The sequence below is a fragment of the Dermacentor variabilis genome, chromosome 9 (genome assembly GCF_050947875.1).
Source record: "Dermacentor variabilis isolate Ectoservices chromosome 9, ASM5094787v1, whole genome shotgun sequence".
Classification (NCBI taxonomy): domain Eukaryota; kingdom Metazoa; phylum Arthropoda; class Arachnida; order Ixodida; family Ixodidae; genus Dermacentor; species Dermacentor variabilis.
The window spans coordinates 99480370-99501870 of NC_134576.1; the positions used below are offsets into that span (position 1 = coordinate 99480370).

Consider the following 21501-nt stretch of genomic DNA (forward strand, 5'->3'; position numbering starts at 1 on the left):
CGAACCATTTTCAATCAATTTTTGTACTTCGATTCACATAGGGCTAGTGCTTAACGCTTTAAGCTTGAAATTTCACTTCAGCTGTAAGCTTCCGAGCCACAGGCGAGCCACTGGCGTCTTAAACGCCTAATTTTCGTTTATCGCAGATTACTTCACAATTCATAAATACCCATGATTTACATGATGCTCACGAAAGGTGTTGATATCAGACACTCTCGACTAGGCCTCCCGCACCACGACCCACGTGACCCCATATAACGCCAAAGAGCATATGTTAGATAATATTGACACACGCAAGCACGCACGTATCGTCTTCTTTTTAACACTGTATTTTTCTACGCGTCGCGAACTGAACGCATTTAAACTACGCGTAGCATAGGGATTAAAGAAGTGGCGCACCCAATCTAACCGGCAGCAATTGAAATACACTGCTACATGCACAGGAAAAGAAAAGCAAGCTAACTTCGACGAAAGTAAAACCGGGAAATTTCAAGAAGAGACTAACATGTAGGAATGGTGTGTATGTGTGATCGGCAGTGAACCAAGAGAGAGAGAGAGAGAGAATGAAGAGGAAAGGCAGGGAGGTTAACCAGATATGAGTCTCCGGTTTGCTACCCTACACTGGGGATGGGGGATAAGGGTTAGAAAGATGACAGCAGTGAACCAAAAATACTGGTACACCTGCGTTCCTCGGCGGGTGCGTTTTCTTTCTTTTATTTATCTTTCTGTCTCCCTTTCCCAGTCTCCTTTCCCAGTGCAGGGTAGCAAAGTGAATACCAACCTTCCGGTTAACCTCCCTGCCTTTCGCATCTCTCTCTCTCTCTCTCTCGTCGGCGCATGCTTCGCATGTGCATGCATGTTGGTGCGCGAAATTCCAAGAACAAAAAGAAGGAGGCGCTGCCATTTTAAACAATGAAATAATTTTGGAAATTGACCAGAAGACGTTCGTTTTCCTCTGACGTTCTCAACGTCAGCGAGACGCGCAAGTGCTTATTCGACAAGCGAACGGAATACATGAGCTACGTGTAGCCATGGAACACCTCTGATTACGCGGTACTTTTGTAATTTAACACTTCGTGGCATTTCGTCGCCCAGCGATGATCGCCCACTATGACTCGTAAGCCAACTTTCGCACCGTGGGACAACACTACGGGTCAACCCAACCACAGCTGTTCTAGCGCGGTCTTTCGGAAATAAATAAATAAACAAACAAATAAATAAATAAATAAATAAACGTGTCTATTCATGAATCGGTGAAACAAAAGGTCGGTCCAGAAACGAATTAACCAGCCCGCCAGTGAATGGATTAACGATTGCGTGAACTATTCAGTCACCTTGACCACGCGCCCGACAACAGCACCACACATACGAAAGAGCTAAGAATTACACAACTCTCCCGGTTCTCGTGGCTTCCACGCTCGCAAATTTTTTTTCCCCCCAAGAGCCGCGAAACAAAAGAAAGCAATCTCCGAGACCGGAAAGGGAAGGGAAGTGGGTGGAAGGGGGGGGGTAGGCGGCTTGGCTTGGAACGCGAGGTCAGCACGGCGACCTTCGCAACGGTCAAGTCCGAGGTGACGGCCACCACGAACGACGACGAAATATCGTTCGCTGGCGCCGCTTCGTGGCCAGAGTACCGCGACGATAGCGGCGTTCGGGACGCCCTACGTGCTGCTATCGGCATGTTGGCATGCCAACATCTGCAAAGAAGAACGCGCAACATTGAAGCGAGAGGAGCAGATAGAGAGCGATTGGTTATTCCTTTATTCGCCTTTGACGTGCCGCTGCACTTTGTGCGAACAAAAAAGAAATTAAAAGAAAAGAAAACGAGAAAAAAAAGAGACCGAGAGAGAGAGAGAGAGAGAGAGAGAGAGAGGGGAACGTGCAAGAATAACCGCTAAACATAAAGGTCGCGATAAAGAACAAACATCCAGCCCTCCCAGTGTCAATCCTCGATACGGCGACGGCGGCGTACGTGGCGTGTTAAGCAGTGCAGCACGCAAACGACATTGTAATACAGCCGCAGATAAACACCTGCAGCGGAGCGCAGATATGATTCGCGGCTGCATCCTTAGCGCACGAAACACCGCGTGGGCTTCGATAAGAACGCGACGCGATAAGGAAAGACACGGCGGCAAAGCGTTGCGATTCCCGTCTGATTGGGCATGCACAGACGTGTGAGGCAGAAATGTAGCAGGGTGGTGAGGAACAAATGATTCGCCGATTGACCGAGTTTTTTCACAGGCGCAGAGGGAAAGGCCACGCGGGCGAAAGGTAAAAATGCCGAAGGCGGCTATACCGCTCTGAAGCAGCAGGGGGAAACAATAAAGGAAAATAAAAGAAGAAAGAAAAGCCTCTTAGAAACAATCTTATTTTATTGGAATATAATAAACATTATTTCATCCTTTCGCAGCGATTCCCATTACATAAATTATTGCATAAATTAATACATAATTATTACAGAAGCTTTATTGGGAAAATGCGTGATCATCGTAGAGAACTTCTTGTTGGGCAAGTTGGTATCGATTCATTCGAACTATTTTAAGGCGCCAAAAACAACAAACAGCACACAAGGAAATACGACGGGACAGGGCGCTACTCACAACTGCTTTATATTCATATGCATTACAAAAAAACACGTATGTATGTACGTGTTTTCTGTAAAGAAATCTGTCCCTTCGTCTTCAATTGTGCGCTGTGTGTTGTTTTTGGCGCCTTAAAATAGTTGAGAATGGGATAGCCGTCGAGATTCATGCACTGGTGCGCCATTTAACTGCGCCCTGTATACCCGCCGCAGTGGCGTATTCCAGGGAACCCTGAAGCAGAATTCCGTGCATCTGAAGACTTTCTAGTTGGAATACCGAAGCAACCACCACGATAGCTTACAGTGGCTATTGCGTTGCGCTTCTGATATCGAGGTCGTGGGTTCGATCGCTGCGCCCGCGTTTCGATGGGGCTCGAAATGCAAGAACGTCCGTGTATCCGGAACTAGGTGCGCCTTAACGAAACCCCAGGTGGTCAAAATTAATCCGCAGTCCCCCCCATCCCCCCCCCCCAACTTCTTACGGCGTGTCTCTTAAATGGGATCGTGGTGTTGACGCCACGCAAAACTTAATCTTAATTGCTTAACTGCGTCGTTTACAACGCAGACCAAGTCGGAATGTGTCATCTGGTGGAGGCAGCCCAATCCTAAAGTGAAATAAAGAAAAGAGAACCATGCTATGCTCAACACACGCGGCCTTTTCCGAGAACAGCACGCATTACTGACCTTTTCTTTTTCGTTCGTTGCATTAAAGTGCAAAATGCCATTTTGTCGCATGCACGCCGTATATGTTTTGAAAGTAACGTAAAAAATTATGGGGTTTTACGTGCCAAAACCACTTTCTGATTATGAGGCACGCCGTAGTGGAGGACTCCGGAAATTTCGACCACCTGAGGTTCATTAACGTGCACTTAAATCTAAGTACACGGGTGTTTTCGCATTTCGCCCCAATCGAAATGCGGCCGCCGTGGCCAGGATTCGATTCCGCGACCTCGTGCTCTTGGAAGTAACGTCCTCAGGCGGCTTTGCGTACTCGAAAACCTAAGCAATCTAGTAAGCGAATCGCGTTCAACGCACGAGCACACACGAACATATACACACCTCAATAGTTAAGTGAGAGCATCGACAGACGCCACTAACACACAGAGAAGTTAGGTTCAAATTGGTGCTTTCCCCAAGGGCTCCGGGAACCGCAAACACGGGAGCAATCGTCAGTTGGAGGCAGACCTATCCTTTTCCGATTCAGTTCAAGACTAATAAGAACGTTAACTGATAAGAAAGGAAGAGCAGCAGTGTTGGTGACAAGAAAAGTGTGGTGAAGGCGAGTACGGAATCATCACGGAAATGGGTTACTTTAGGAGATAAAACAGATATGTGGAATGGCGGATTAGGGTATGGTAACACGTGAGTAGTTAGGACCAGCTGGGTTCCTGCTTGTCGCTGCCCCCACTCAAGGTAAAGAGCATTATTATTATTATTATTATTATTATTATTATTATTATTATTATTATTATTATTATTATTATTATTATTATTATTATTATTATTATTATAGAAATAATAAATGCTCTCATTAGATGACTGCTGAACTGATCTGAATGAAATTTGTTACATTTGGGAAGGAAAGTTCAATTCTAGGACACGCAGAGGCAAAATTTTGATTTCGTTTAATTGAATGCTTTACAAATATCCGCGAAAATTGAAAAAAAGAGGATATATATAAAGGATGTTTGCAAATCTCTGCACCAAAATCAATGCCGCATTTCTGTAAACTGCATCTGTTAGAGCACCTAAAGCCTACGAAATGGATACATAAATGTACAGATAAAAAAAAAAGTGGTAAGGACACTTACGATGGCATTGCGAAATTCCTACTAACCAATTTGTAGTATATATTTCCGAGAGGTATATAGTACAATATTTTTTTTTCCGCTTGAGACGAATTATTACGTGCAGTTTAGAGAATTGCCACATCCTCGCTTACCTTTTCGTTGTGTAGTTACAAAGTTCAAATCCTCATTCTTCAGTCTTTCAAAAGATTACGAATTTCCGGAATTTATAGTAGACATTTATGGCGTGAAGCGAAAATTCACACGACAAAGTTACTAGATTTTCACTTCCTTAAACACAAGAAAAAAAAAGAACTTCAGTCAGAGCGTTGCCCACTCATTCCCGCAAAGCCGCACAAAACCACGTGTCTATCGCAATTCGCAACCGTGGTAACGCGGCGGCGCAGATGGCGTGATTTCGCAAGCTGGAGCAATGTAGGAGGCGTCCAAATCCAGCTTCTTGGGAGTTACAGAAATTAATCTCGAAGGCAACGCTTTTGCGGACTGAACGCGCCGGAAGCAAATTGCAAAAATAGGAAACACGTCATAGCCGCCATGTTTTATACTGAGAGAGTTCAGAATAGCTTTCCGGATACTTTTTTTGCTTTTACTTGGACCCGATAAGTGGACTGCGCCAATCACCATCTCTTGTTCGCAAAGCAGACAGTATTATGTGCTGTTTGCGTGCGATGTTTCCTGCACAACGTTACGGTTTGTTGCCAGGAGAAAAAGCCGCGCTGGCAGGCGGTCGCCTGTATATAGCCATCCAATCACAACATCGCTTCGTTACTCCTTCCCCTCTGACGTCACGCCTCACCGACTTCGGTGGTTTGTAGTTTAGCTGACCTTTGTATAAACTATCGACTCGAGACTTTTTTTTTTCTGCATCAGACAGGCTTTAACGCAGTGTGGACAGGCCACGCTATTATGCAGCGCAGAAGACATGAAACTGAAATGCACGAAGCCTTGCTTACACTCCATCAAAACGGGAAAGAAAATAAGATTAGTCCCAGTACCTTTTCAGGCAGGCAGAATAATTCGTTTCCGGGAATTCAGCGTGCGTACACGGGATAAAATGTAGGGCGTATCAAGGTAATCCTTCGCAGGTAAGACAAAGAAAAGGCGGGCTGCGAGGGGGGAAGAATAGAACGAACCTCCATCTGGACTGACAACAACGACAACACAAACAGAGAATGTAAAACGCAAAAAAAAAAGTTGCGTTACTTGTGGGCAGTATAGTACGGTGTGGTGCCGGGACAAAGCGAATACAATTGAGGGCCCCGCGAACGACAACAACAAGAAAAAAAAAGTTACAGTTCTGAGAAGTAAAACAACGCTGAATACTGGGCGACTTGCTCGTGCAACCATGGTGAAACAGTTTATACATTCATAAACCGACGTCGTAGAGGAGGAGCAGGGAAATAGAGGGAAGGAAAGCCCAAAGCTCGGTGCCGATGTGAATACACAAAGCTTCCCACACTTCGAGAGCATTACGTTATTTATATGCGTAGCAGCTGTTAAAACTTGTGTCAAGCAATAGCCAAGGAATGGGGCATTGGACATTGTTTGCTATCCCAAAATGCAGAATGCAGATTTTTTTGTATAACACTCATAGTTACCGGTGTAACGAGGATTCAAGTAGAAAACGAAAGGAAAAAAGAAGATTCAGAAGCGTCACTTGCGGCCGTTTTCTGGAATAGCGCGCAATCATTAAAGGACACGCAGGCAACAAATGTAGTTTCATAATTGGTATTTCACGGGGCAATAGAAAAAAGTCATTAAGTAAAGGTACATTCACATATAGCGGTTTTGGGAAAAAAAAACAAGTAGATCAATGTTAACACGAACCGAGAGGTGGGAGGATAGACAGGACGCTAACGCGAACGGGTATATGACGACGACATCTTGATATTTCTGCGACAGAGTACCGTGACGTCGTAGAGTCTGACATCGTTTGCACAAACTAGGAATTGTTTCTCGTCGCTGTAATGCCCAGCTTTAATTTTAAAATCAACTGTGAATACCTGTACATATCGAATCCTCACGCTTAAACGTGCTTCCAGTTTAAGTCGTGTGGAATAATGTTCTGGGTAACAGGTACAGGTATTTATAACACAGCTCCGGATAAGAGTGGATATTTCATTGGAACATAGTTCCACATATTTATTGCTATTTAACGTTAAAGTAAGTAAGAAGTTATAATATATGGAACGTCGTTCCTTATATTTTCTGATTTTATGTGGAAAGCCATTCTCATTCGAAATGTGAATATATATATATATATATATATATCCAAATAAACACTTGCGCGCTTCGAATGAAACCTTCGGACTCGATATCGTGGCCCTGCGACAAAATGTACGCGTGCGAGCGGTACGCGCTAACCGTACACGCTGCCGCTTGGTAATATCCGCAAGGTGCTGCGTCGCACACGTACTCCGAGATCGGTGGGATCTGCGCAGCCATTTCGAAAGCCAAGGAACAGACAATACTGCAGCGTACGAGAAAGATGCAAATCGCAAACGCTATAAGCGTTACTGCTGGGCAGCGGCGTGCATAGCACACTGTGGTGCTGGCGGCGCTCGTCATAACGCCGGCGTTCTGAGACGCCTGGTAGCTGCCAGGGCGCTGTTTCTACTGCGCCACTGCAGTTTCCTGGCGCGCTGTGTCGCCGCCGACACTGTCGCTACTGCGTATCCTTATGGTACATTCGGCTGGCGCCTACAGCTCTCTGCACTTTTAAAAGAGAAATGAAAGAAGTGGTTGTATAGTCACCAGCTGTTGTTGTGACACTCGCTACCTCGATATAATTGCGCCTGGTAGCGGTAGCGTTGCCAATGTTTCTGACTAAACAAGGTAATCACTGTTACTAATGTGTATCAGCTACCAACTCCACATGCAGTTCCCCTCACCGGATACGATGTTTCTAGCCTATGACGCCTTTATCGGGCCCACTCTCGAGTACGCCAGAGGGGGCATGATAAACGCGTCATAGGCTAGAAACGTCGTGGTCGGCGTTGCCAGGTGTGCTTGGAATGAGTTATGAAGAACCATTACTAACAGTGGTTACCTTATTTATTCAAAATTGCTACAAACTCTACCGTTGCCAGGAGCAACTGTATCAAGGTAGTGGATGTTGTGAAAACAGTTGGCAACTATAGAGCGACCTTCCCTTTAGTAGTGTGGCTCCGAGTGCAACGGATGCGGCGCTCACTCTTCATCGGAGCCAGAGAAGACACGAGCGAACCGAACGTACAGCCGATTACCGGAGCGATCGGAGGCCGGAAGAGGAAACACGTCATCACGCTTTCTGTTTTAGACAAAGAAGGCACGCCGGCGAGGATGAAGTCCCGCCACCAGCGGAAGCTACAGAAAACCACGCGAACGGAGCTCCACCAGGTCTCGGTGGCGCCCCCATGGTCACACGTGAGAGCAACCTCCGAGCGATTTGAGCTGGGGTGCGGCGCTCCGAGGGACCAGCCGAATGTGTTCGGAGCACTCGATTTTAATCATCCCGTGTTAATTGCGCACCGCGCCGGGGCGCCCTGAAGCACTCGAAAACAACCAGTCGATTGTACCATTCGAAGACCGTCTGACGAGCTTCAGCGCGACACCGTAAACAATGGTATCGCTTGCAGTTCTTCGGCCTTCAGTCGACATCGCTCGTTTCTTACTTATTGGTTCGCTTTTCACGCACACCAAGGAGCACAAAGCATAGCGTGCCGCGCAGCGGCAAGGCAAATGTCAAGCTGCATAAACAAATGTAAAAGCGAAATGTGTTTACGACTCCAGCGAGCGCGGGAAATAACAATGTGAAACGTATGGGCATCGGCACCTCGCACAATATGCTAATCGCGCTCCGCCGCCAACACGACATGCAGCTTCCCCCCCCCCCCCCCCCCCCCCCCCATATACATGCGTGCGCGCGAGAGCATGTTGTGACAAAGCTCTGCGGAGCGTTTTTTTTTTTTAAACTTTCGCTCGTGCTGTGGTTTTCTGCTCGCGACACAGATGTGGCAGTCGCTAACAAAGAAGGCTTTCAACTTCAAAGACTTGTTTTTCTAAGCCGACTCAAGGGCACCGCCGATCCAGTGTATACACGGTTAATGTCGTTCCACACAGATTCTACTAAGCAAATGGAATTTATATGCAAAAAAATTGCTCGCTTACTAGTGGAATCTACGTAGAAGCAGTGGCCTCCGAGATTACTAGTGCGCGCTATCTCCGTAGCCGTGCTTCGACATTAGTCCCTGTAGTCAGCGGGAGGTTTTTGCAAATGTGTCCCGTGTGATTAGTAAAATCTGGGCGCAACGACGCAATCTCGGAGGCCACAGTAGAAGGAATGTCCTCGAGCCTCGCCTCTTCCTTCAGCCAAGCATCTTGCCCCTGCTGCAGTTTAGGACTCTGAACATTGTTCCACGTAAGTTTAAGCAAGTGGAACATCTTAATGCTGTTGCAATTCATCATCATCATCATCATCATCATCATCATCATCATCATCATCATCATCATCATCATCATCTTTTATGACCATTGCAGGAAGGAGACCTCTCACTGCGCTCTCCAATCGCCCCTGTCCTGCGCCAACCGATTCCAACTAGCGCCAGCGAATTTCCTAATTTCATCGCACCACCTGGCCTTCTGTCATCCTCAACCGCGCTTCCCTTCTCATGGCACCCATTCAGTAACCCTAATCGTCCACTGGTTATCTAACCTGCGCATTAGATGACCTGACCAGCTCCCAATTTTTTCTCTTAATTTCAATTAGAATATCGTCTATACCCGTTTGCTCTCTGATCCAAACCGCTCTCTTTCTGTCTCTTAACGTTATGTCTATCGTTCTTCGTTCCATCGCTCTTTGCCCGGTCCTTAACTTGTTCTCAAGTTTCTTTGCAGGTCTCCAAGTTTCTGCCCTATATGTCAGCACCGGTAAAATGCACTGATTGTACATCTTCCTTTTTAATGATAATGGTAAGCTTCCAGTCAGGAGCTGACAATGTCTGCTGTATGCGATCCAACCCATTTTTAGTCTCCTGTGAATTTCCTCCTAATGGTCAGGGTTCCCTGTCCCTGTGAATAATTGACCTGGGCAAACGTACTCCTTCACAGACTTTTGGGGGTGACTGGCGATCCTCAATCCTTGTTCCTTCGCCCGGCTACTCATGATTTTTTTTTTCATGATTAGGTTTTATCAGAGCACATCTGCAAAGATGTTACATATAGTGCACCGTGCCTTTCTCAGCAACGTTCAAAGCGTTTTGTCATTTGCACCCAAGGACGCCGCTACACTGTAAAATAATTTAAACCCAAAAAAGGGAGTTAGGCTGGGAGTTAAAGACCGACTTGCACTCTTATTGAGTTTTAAGGGCATAAATTATTTTACAGTGCATATCGTGGTGTCGGGCTTATAGGCATACAGGCACTGCCCACGTTCAAACCGGTTCTGGCTGGTTTTGGCAGCCAGCTTCTATTGAAGGCATACAGAACGCACAACCTGTGTCAACGAAGTTCTAGGCACGCACACAAAAACCTGGGCGCTCTAAAAAGACGCGGGAGAATTGCTTTCCTGTTTTCTTTTTCGCACGCGAAATTAAGTCTAAAGCGGGCAGTCTGCAAATTTTCTGCAGCACGGTTACAACACTGTCGAAACAGTGGAAAAAGGGAAATGTGACATTGAAGTATGTTATCTCTGTAACATCTTGTAATTTTCAAAATTGCAATTGACTGCCCCGACTTCGGCTGCGAACTGCTACGTGGCTTAAATGTCTGAATGGCTGAAAAATGGCTCAGATATGGCCTCACCAGACATCATTCACTTGCCACATTATAGTATAGTGGGAAAGCCGGCGGCTTATTGTGCTTGTTGCCGATGTTTTTCCGGTCCATGATAAATCAATCGATCGCTCATCATATCTACAGTGACCGAGTCTGTAACGCTGAAAGCGGCAATGGTTTTCTTGCCGTGTGATTGTTGCGCACTCCTCGGAGGGTTTCAAAGCATTTGCACACCCTTTTTTCCAGGAAGATAACTTTTCCTTCATTTTACACTTTGCGTGTGGCTTTTGTTGAGAAACCGAGCTCTCAATGAACCCCTATGCAGACAGCAGAACAGGCTTGAAGAAGCGCCTACTCGGCGATTGCGACATTTCCTGTAGCAACAGCGTCGGTTATTGAGTGTCTAGTGCCCAGATGACCTTAAATTCCCCTGTCTTTAATGTGTACGCCTGCACACTACTTCCGCGACGTCTCTCCATTGCACTTTCCCTTTCTGCAGTGCTCGGTAGCCAACTGGACTCATGACTGGTTAACAGCCCTGCCTCCTTCTTTTTTTTTTAGTGGCATGAGCAACTAGTGACACCCTTGTTTCTTGCGCAGAGACCACCTCAGACGACCGGTAATGAAATTCAAAATAAATCAGAAAAAAAAAATAGAACAGCAATAGTGCAGTGCAAAATTGATGGGTTTCATTATAGGTATGATATCAGAGCATAAATTTAGTTACGAGCTGAGTTACTGAAGTGTCTGGAATGATTAGCATTTAATTAGAAAGCAATGATTACCGCACGCCAAAACACAGAATCGCAGACTTTTAGGGACCCGCCACGTGAGCCCGACTTTGGCGAAATTTCTGGAAACCCGGAAGTAGAAAGCGGAGGCAATGACGTCACTAATGGTGCTACATACAAGAAGGTGGCGCGATATTTAACCGGCTCATAAATGGAAAATAGTTGCCTCCGAGTTCGCGTCGTGCGTGCCGAAGTGCGAAGTGCCACCGGAAGACACCTCAGTAAAGGATTAGGCTCGCCTCCCATTTTTATATCTATCACTCACCGACATGCCTGCAAAGCAGTCGAAATGCGTGGACGAACCAGTCGTTGCCATAGAATGAATCTATGTATGGTAATGGGTTAAACGCAGTCAATCTGAGCAGCTGCGAAAATACTTTTGGAGCCAGGAAAGCTATGCTAATGTATACGCACAGGAGGTGACAGTATGAGTGCGAATGCGAAATCTATTTTCAAACGACGTCGCACTGCTTTTGTTTCTTTGTCTTTCTTTGTCTTTTCTTCTTTCTTCTTCATCTTCTTCATTTTTTGTTTTTGCCGTTGGTAGGGAAGCATTTTGCTTCGTTCGTACGGTTTTAATATCATCCCACGTAAGTTCCGCAAAGTAAGCGGCGCATTTTGATGAATATGTGCCATTTAGTTGGCGCAGTCTAAATGGAACAAAATTATAATGTCCCATTCACACTGGTGTCACATGCTGCATTTTCGAGCGAGATCGAGCCCGATCGGGATTGAATTCGTCGCTCGGTATTGGCTCCCTTGAGCAAGCTGCAGGAGGGAGTCAATCAGGGTCAAGAATTTCGGTCTGGATAGTGCTCGATCGCGATCGAAAGTGGACGTGGGACACCGGTTATTAATTAACGAAAGTTTTGTGCAACTATACTCAGAGCAGTATACCGTAACATTGCAAAAATGGCGACAAAGAAGCTTGACCGAAGAAAGAGCCGACGGCCAAAGAGAGAGAGAGAAAGAGAGAAGTGAGGGAGTAAAGGCAGGGAAGTTAACCAGACTGAGTCCAGTTTACTACACTACACGTGGGGAGGGGACGGACGGACGGACGGACGGACAGACAGACAGACAGACAGACAGACAGACAGACAGACAGACAGACAGACAGACAGACAGACAGACAGACAGACAGACAGACAGACAGATAGATAGATAGATAGATAGATAGATAGATAGATAGATAGATAGATAGATAGATAGATACGTGAGGTCAGGCTCACGAGATCTTTGCTTCTGTGAATGGCCTATCGTCTAGTCTACTCGAGGCACACTGAACAGTCTGAGGTTGGTTATCAAAGCGAGAACAGTGGCACGGAACATGACTGATGGTCTCTTGACAGCTGCACTCAGCGCTGACAGTCAAATATATTCAGCCAAAAACGGCCAAAGTCTTACTTGGTAGGTGGAAGAATTTTGCAAAAATATTCCGTGCATTTAAATGGAATGGCCTTCGACAATAAATCGCAAGTTACGTGGTATGGCATTTCGTCTATTTGGACCAACTAATTATTAATTACATATAAAGATATTATATGCGGAACTGCGTTGCAGTGAAGCTGTCATTCTTTTTCGACACCGTATTCCCCAGAGCTGTACCTATTGACCAAAAAGACTGTTGCGCACCTGTTTGCTTCGAATCATGTTTAAGTATGCGGCACATCGTTCAACGTGGTTTCAAGTAGGGGCGTGTGAAACAATGTTCCGTATAAAAGTTACAGGCATGTGGAACACTGTTCCGGTTAACAGTGAGTTTCTCACGGTAACATAATCGCATATTCGCTGTTACGTGTAATTACGGAGAATACAACGGAGACTAAAGAGGGAAGATCTGTGAGGCGATGTGAGGTGTCGTGATGTGGCTTCCTCCTCTTTTTCGTTATGTTCTTTTTCTTCTCTTTCTCTCTTTTTAGTGTCGTATATATATAGTTAAACATCACTACTAATACTACTGCTGCTGCTGCTACTGCTACTGCTACTACTACTACTACTACTACTACTACTACTACTACTACTACTACTACTACTACTACTAATAATAATAATAATAATAATAATAATAATAATAATCTGAACAATTGTAACAAAAAAGTAGTATGCGACCCTAATGTTTCACTTCGGTGTCTCTTAATGTCACTTCTATATTTGCGTTGGCGTTCTCTAGGCTAACTTTAGGCGAACGCAACGCACGAACCGAACTCAGAGGCAACTGTTTTCCATTAATTGGCCTGTTAAATATCAGGCCTCCTTATTGTGTGACGTCATTAGTGACGTCATTGCTTCCGCTTGCTACTTCCGGGTTTCCAGAAATCTTGCCAAAGTCGGGCTCAGGTGGCGGGTCTCTAATGTCTACGATTCTATGAATTGGTGTTCGGCAACCAATGATTTCTAATTAATTATAACCATTCCAGACACTTCAGTAACTTAACTTGTAACTAAACTTATGCACTGATATATCTATAACGAAACCGATGAATTTTTGTGCTGTACTATTTATTTCTTTATTTTTATGATTTATTTTTAATTTCGTAACGGGTAGTCTCGTCGATTACTAAATAATTCTCCTTATTCCAGACATTTCAGTAAATCAACTTGTAACTGAAGTCATGCTTTGATATCATATCTACGATGAAACCCATGAATTTGGTACTGTGATATTTTTCTTTTATTTCCAATTTAGTTTGAACTTTCTCCCGGGTCGTCTCAGGAGGTGAACCGGAGGTGCTGCGCAGGAAACAAGAACGTCACTCAATGCTCGGGCCACTAAAATAATTGATTCACCATCCCGGCCCTGTGGAAAGGGGATGTCCAGCGAAGCTGTTGCAAAACCACCTCTACAAATGCATGCTGAGGGGGCTATGCAATGCGTTGTTGATGGTCCGAATGCTTGTTTTGAGGTTGTTCTTTATTAAAACGCATGCTGTTCTGTGCGTTGTACGGGTGATTTGAACGAATGTATGCACTGTTCGCTTCACTTTGCTGAGCGCTTGTAGCCTCTGCCTTACGGGGGTATGAGCCATGACATTTCTTTTCTTGCTTACGAGGGTATGAACCATTGCTTAGGGGGGTATGAGCCATTACTGATGATGTGCTTGTTTTGAGCATGTTCGTTATTGAAACGCACGCTGTAATGTACGTTGTGTGCGTGATTCCAATGAATGTATGCACTGTTCGCTTCACTTTGCTGAGCGCTTGTAGCCTCTTCAATACAAGGGAGAGGACCCATTGCATTTTTGCTTGCTCAGGTGGGTATGAGCCACTTCGGATGATGACAATTTCTGCTCACGGACGGACACGAAAGAATGCCGACCATCGAGATGCTAACAGCTTAGCTGCAAAATTAGGCACCTCACACTCTGCAAAGAGTACGGCAACACGGAAAGTTTTTTTCCCTTCTTCCCTTCTTTGTGCGTGAATGGCAGTCTCATGCACAAATTTGGGCACTTTCCAAATCACACCTCCTCCCCCCCCCCCCCCCGACAACGTTGCCAATGTTTAAACTTTTATCACGCCGCATCTTGTGATACGTAAATTCCTTTATATCGAGTACAACAATCTCCTTATTCGCGACGCTCTCCCCACGCTCTTGAGCGCCGGCACCGTGAACAACCACTTACGTTGGCCCCCACTCCGGCTACCTGCATTTCTGAAAAGCGTTAACTACGAAACGCGCGCGAAGCGCTGCAGGCGGCGTCAGCGATAAGGTGCTTTCCGCTACTAACACAATGGCACAATTTCTTTTTTTCCGCCGCGTACTGCAACCTGCAAAAATACCGCCCTCCGCACTCGTCGCGAGTGCTTCCCGAGATGCCGTAATCGGCGTCGATACGGACTGCATCGCGCCGAACCCCACATCGACCCGTGCCACCCTATACATACGGCACGTGCGGATCCAAGGTTCGTGTCAAGGACGTCGTTCGTTCGCCCAATGCGACCGCGTGTGTAAGCATTCTCATTATTGTTTAACGCACGGCCAAGGGCACGCAGCAATCCGCATGCACATACACTGCCCGTGGCAAACCCCCCGCTTCAGCTTATCAACACAGAAACACCGTTACTCGTACGTTATTCGGGTCACCGTACACTCTTAATCTCGCTTCGCACCGGCACCGCTAAGTGAGAGGAAGATATCTGCAAGAATGTCCCGCTTACCGACCGAACATCATGTGTAACGATATTTAGAGCGCATTAACGGGTCAGGAAAGAGGAACGCTAAGTCAGCTTTGACTGTCAACATACTCTCGAAATTCTGTTTTCGTTGATTCAGAAGTAAGAGGTCGATTAAGTAGAACGAAAAATGAAGGTCAGGGTTGCATTTATTTTTTTTTCATGCCAGATTTCTTAACCAAGTAATCTCCTGCTGTTGGAGGAGACACTTTATTCATACAATAATTAACAACATAAACAAATAATTACTACACTCTTAAGCAAAATTACAACCTTTTGCCACACCACAATAATCGTCATCTATCTTGTCCGCATTTTCTTTCTTTAACGCGGCGAGCCCGGTACTTCCAAGTCACGAACGGCATGCTCGTTATAAGCACGACAGAGCATTCTCGACAGGAAGGTTGCGAGCCCAGTGTTTTCAAGGAAGGAAACGCAAGCACGACAGATGACCATTATTGTTGTGTGGCAAATATACAACCCAAAGGGTGTATTTGCTTAAGAGTACATTCTATTTTGAGAGCGCGTGCGGTGCAATAGTGGCAGCCAGGATTAACGCACATTTCCTCTGATAACCGCGCCTCTACGTGCGCGCTTCAAAATTTGTTTATGACATTCCCAGTTTGTGGGTATCACATTGCGGTGTGCAAGGACCGGTCATTCAATGACATTTTCTCTGACTAGTGCGTCAGGTTTATTATTCACCACACGGGGGCTGCATCATCTCTCTGCACGCGCTAAGAATTCTGTGAAAGTTAATAATAGAGAAGCATAATGACTGCCACGTTTCCTTGAGAATTGAGTGGTATTGTAACCAGTATGCTACTGTGTCATTATTATCGAAGTCAGACCAAACGTAAACTCTTTCCGTAGAAGACAATTTAATCGCGGTTTTTGGTTGGGCCGGGCTCAGCTGTGGCCACCTCCGTTGTTGTTGTTGTAATTGCTGTCATTAGTGATGATGGGCTGCCGTTGTTGTAATTGTTATTGTTGTCGTTGATTTTGTCGCTGTTGTTATAGTCGTAGCTGTTATCGTCGTCGTCGTCGTTTTAACCGATGATGTAATTGTTGTGGTCGCTGTTGTAATTGCTGTTGCTATCGTTGGTGTTGTTGATGTAATTACTGTAATCGTTGACGCTGTCATCGGCGCTATTAATGATAATTTTGTATTTGCTGTCGTTCATGATTATGTTGTCGTTGTTATAAGCCTGGCTTCTCTAGTTTCTCATGAACCATATATTTTTAAACGAGTTTCTAAAAACAAAAGAAGAAGAAAGTCTGCAGAGAATAGGCAGCGTAAAGTGCAGGATAAGATCATAAAGCTTGAGGCCACGCGCTCAAACGCGCTCTGAAGACAGTCCATAGACTTCACAGAAACACGTCTATAGATTTTCTATGGGCTGTTGAAATAAACTTTAATGAGTACATAGAATAAGACAAAAACTCGCCAGGCCAGCATCGTTTCAAGGAGCTCAGACACGACGTTGTCGAAAATTGCTTGTGGTTGCCTGGACGATTTCAACAAAAGACCGAAAGCGAACAAAAATGGCGTACACTCAACGCGCTGTTGCTATCTAATCGACGTGAAGCTCTGTGCGACTACGTAAACGAAGTTTCAAACTGCGCCTGTGCGGCTTTTCCGTTGTATTGTTCGTGATGGGTGCCTACCTAGTAGAAGATGGTCTACGAATAGGACAGGATAAGGGATTTAATGAAACCGAGGAAGCCATTGAATATCATACGCTATCTCATTAAGAGGTCCGTGTGTTTTAGAGATACTTATGAGGCGACGTTATAAGCGCGCATTTTAGGTCGCCATTTGTTGTTCTATTAGGTTGAACAGAGGCGCGCTTACTGGCAATACTAGCGCGGTCAAAACATCTATGCTATAATAACAGCCTACTCAGTAAGTAACACGGCGACGACACGCCCATCCTGGGGGAACGGGCAAAGAAAGGTGGAAAGAAAAAGCGGTGGCGGTGGGGGTGGGGGTGGGGTGGGGTCGGGAGTCAAACGGGGTCGCCGATAGGTCGAGCATTCCAAAGCGTGATTTAGTGAGTACATACATATATGACCAGAATTACATAGCAAATCATAAATTTTGTCAGCCTCTTTGAGGCTGACAAAATTTATTCTTCGAAATTCAAAATTTCTTCTGTCAAATAAACTTCGTAAATTTTTAGGGTCAATAAGGACTGACGGGTGCGGCATTTTCCGCCACCACCTTACGCTTCTATATCTCCCGAGCTTATATATATAGGGCCTTGGCTCCACAAAGAGAACAAGCGCCACAGCAGACAGCTTTAGAAGAGCGTTTGTCTCCTTGTGTACGTTAAATACGGTGCGCGTCTCCTCAACACCTTTAGTTTAACGTTCGGTAACGCAAACGGAAGGAATACGTTAGAAGACAGGGCGCCATCTGGCGCCTCGTGCCAAACGTATCCAAGCCAAGGCAATTCATTAGCGACCATCCTGTTGTTTATATGCGGACGCGTCTCGTTTAGGCCTATGGACGCCGGAATCGCCGAGCGTTCTCAGAAATCGGTCGCACTAAGCGCTCATAACTAGCGTTCCAGGTGAGTTTAGAGGAAGCGAAAGCTCATCTCGACAGTTACTGGCGATTAACGAGGGTGAGAGCGTAGCCATCACGAGAATTCACTGTGAAGCGGGGGCCATGGATGCCGCCATGTTCGATAACGCTGTTCCTTAGCGTCCGTAAACGTTACGAGCGTTAAACTTGCCAAGTAACGTACGTTACCATAGCGCACGTAAACCGCAGAAACCCAATAACGTTCGGAGCATGGGCAGTGAGGACGACGCTATTGCTTTGCGTACGTAATGCGTTTACGTTCGGTTGCAAACGCTGAACTAAAGCTGTCTAGTGTTCTTCAAGTTAAGGAGAATTTTCGTCGAGATAGACCAATCATTTAAGAATGCACTTACGACACAGACACATGGTCAAGTTAAAATGAAAAGCTGTTCGGATGTCTGAGTAGGCACGCGATCGAGGTGCATTAGGAACGAAGTGACAGTTGTAGACGGATCGTATCACGTGTATTATCATTGCATGAGAAAATGAAATGTCAAAGTCTACAAACACTCGGTAACATTGAAGTTGGCAACGCAAACCAAGTGCTCAGGTAAACAAGTTGAAGGGAAGATTCTTTCAAGGATTCGGTAAAAAAATAGAGAGGGCTTCAAAGGCCTCTACGCAGCAGTTCAAATGAAAGCAAAATCAGGTCGCACGATTGATCCGCACAACCTATGAAAGGTGCCGTTTGAAAGGAGGCCAGGAGGAAGGGCAAATTCGTTTCAACCACCTAGGGTTCTTTAACGGGCGCCTAAATCTAAGCGCACGAGTGTTTTCTTTTTTCTTTTTTTTTTTGTATTCCACCACTCCCATTGTAATGAGGCCGCTGTAGCACCCGCGATCTCGTGCTCGCCAGCAGCTCACTGCAGCCGATGTCAAGAAGCAGCTCCTGCTATCGTGGCATCGTCTCGAGCATAGGACAATTTCTTTTTTTCTCGCCATTTAACAGCAAACAATTTTCGCATGCTGCCTGGCATTTAAAACGTTAGAAAGTTTCTGACATTACGCTACACCTTCTAAAGCGTGCCTAACTAAAATCACAAGGAGAGCATTAGGAACAATCGCAAACTCGGGGTTCTTCTGAGCGTACGCGTGGTCACGCATTACCATATGAATTTCGTAAAGATAATCGTGCGGGCCACTTAAGGTTCGTGAACGATTTAGTGACAGAAATGCGCGTCGTTTTTGGTAATGGCAAGGAGAGAGAGAAAAAAAAAGATTTTTGAGTGGTTTGAATGGTCGCAGAAAACGGTGCAGCTATTGCATTCTACAGGGGGTTAGTTTGGTTAAGAGCAAGTACCTCGGCTACCCAATTTCTCTACGTATTGCTGTAATGAATGAATGAATGAATGAATGAATGAATGAATGAATGAATGAATGAATAATAGGGCTAAAATAAATAAATGAAAAAAAAAACATTGACTCGCCATCCAGGTCCTGCGAAAGTCGATGTCCGGCGAAGCTGTTGAAAACCACCGCTACAACTACGGTGGGGGGTATGCAATGCTTGGTTGATTTTTGAGTGATGGTAGTAATTGGAAGTGTTGGCAATTTTAACAGCATGCCGTCGCCCATAGACGTGCTGCAAGAACGTTGAAATCAGTTGCTAGGCTGGTACTTCCACATACGAAAGGCTAGTGACGTCACTCCCCACGTCGCAAGGTGCCGTGGTCGCGACAGCTTGCGCAGTCTTTACCGGGAAACGTATGCAAGGAGTGGGTACGTGCTTCGCGTTGTTATCAAGAGCACCTTATCGTCAATTATGCGGCTCGCATTATTGTTTCGTGCTTGTTCTTTATTGAAACGAATGTTTGTTCTGTATGTTCATAAAGAAAAAATGAGACACCCAGCCAAACGTAGCAAATTGCTACACAGGAAACCCATACGGGTTCCTCGAAAGAAAAAGCCTCGCAGTTGAAGAAAAATTCGTCCTGGTCCAGGACTCGAACCCGTGACCACCGCCTTTCCGGGGCAGCCGCTCTACCATCTGAGCTAACCAGGCACCTTACGGGTTTCGGCAGAACTATTACGTCAAACTCTTGCCTTTGCTTCGAGTTGCTGATGAATTCGACTTCGCCCTGCCATCTGCTAGCCGCCTGGTTAGCTCAGATAGTAGAGCGGCTGCCCCCGAAAAGCGGTGGTCTCAGGTTCGAGTCCCAGACCAGGACGAATTTTTCGTCAACTGTGAGGCTTTTCTTTCGAGGAACCCGTTTGGGTTTCCTTTGTAGCAATTGCTACGATTAGGTGGATGTCTCATTTTCCCTTAATTACTTCTCTCCACCTTGCGGGATTACGTCGATCATCGATTATGTGGCTCTGATGATGGTTTTGGGCTTGTTATTTACTGAAACTCGCGTTTGTTCCGCACGTTGTACGTGTGATTCCAAATAATGTATGCACTGTTCGCTTCACTTTGCTGACTGCTTGGAATCTCTGTCTTGCAGGGGTACGAACCGGTGCTCCAGGCCCTGCGCTGCCGTATTTTTCAACGAAACCGAGTCAGATTTATTCCGGTGACGGGAGACAGGTGCTGTACCGGTAACGAGCACCAAAGAATGCCCACTGCCATGACCAAAGAACACGTTTCTATTACAAGCGATCGGGGTTGGCCGGAAAGGTCTGGCTGTCTGAGCAAGGCAGCGCGTTGTATCTGGTACTGTGAATAGGATGAAAGCCACTGCATTTTCGGTTCAATTACGTTTCCGATCGCGTACAGTCGACAACGTGAAGTATTCGTAAACTATTGGAAAAAATATTCGAATTTTCGAATACTGACTGTTGCATTCGAGAACCATATCATAAAGTATAGATAGGATTCGAGGAGGATGAGGAGCAAAAACATTTATTGAAAAAAAAAAAAGAACTACAAGCAGGTGTCTTTTTACTTGTGCGGGGAGCTATGCGCCCTCACAGTCCAGAGATCCTGCGGCTATTGCTGCGTCCCGGGTCCGCCGCACCAGTTGCTGCTGGCCACGAGGGTCCGAGCTAGTCAGCACGGCCTCCCACTGTTCGGATGTGAGGTTGGTTATTTGCGGGGCTGCCTTTGCGTTGGGGCGTGCCCATGTGGTGTGTTATAGGGAGACGTAGTCGGTACAAAGGGGATATTGGTACGAGTAGAGTGTAGGATGTAGTCTGCTTAAATGGGGGCATGTGTTGGTTTGTAATCGTCGCTATGTTGCGGCGTCTACGCGTGAGGGAGTCTTGTGTGGAGGTGGGTGTGGTCGTCTGTTCACTCTGTGGTGTTGTAGTGTGGCGTTGCATTGTAGCGGTACGGGCTCCACGGATGCGGCCGCATCCCTCTCTTGTGGCGCCCTGGAGGCACGAGGACCGAATCAAACTGGTCATTATTCAATTCGTTATTGGAGCGTCTCATGACTACCACTTGAACGTCAATAAAGATTCAGCTGCCCCGATCCTCTTTCCCAGCATGAAGTAGAAGGCTAGAGGCACGTGATTCGGTCCGACCTCTCAACCTTTGTGCAATTACAGTTTCTTCTCCATCTAAAGATTCAGTTGGCAGTTCAGCAATGTGTCGGCTTACTTCCATGCTGCCGGAATTATGCTGATTTCCCCGAAATAGTAGGAGTCAAGTAGCTCAGCTGAGAACCACCAAACGTCACCATGAATTGGGTCCACGCGCCATTAAACAAGTCTGCTCATCTCTTGGTATAGTGTTGTCCAGGAGCTCGGTCGACGCGCCCTTTGAGGCGGCGAAGCGCAACTGATGGTGCTCTGGAGTAGTAGACCACCGTCAATTGCACTATATATATATATATATATATATATATATATATATATATATAT

At 45.8% G+C, this 21501-nt stretch overlaps 1 protein-coding gene across 3 annotated transcripts in view; it reads right to left on the reverse strand.

Annotated features, from left to right (window-relative positions):
* Positions 1–21501, reverse strand: part of LOC142557180 (uncharacterized) — a 434150-nt gene that overhangs the window by 182797 nt on the left and 229852 nt on the right. The gene's annotated exons all lie outside the window — the stretch shown is intronic.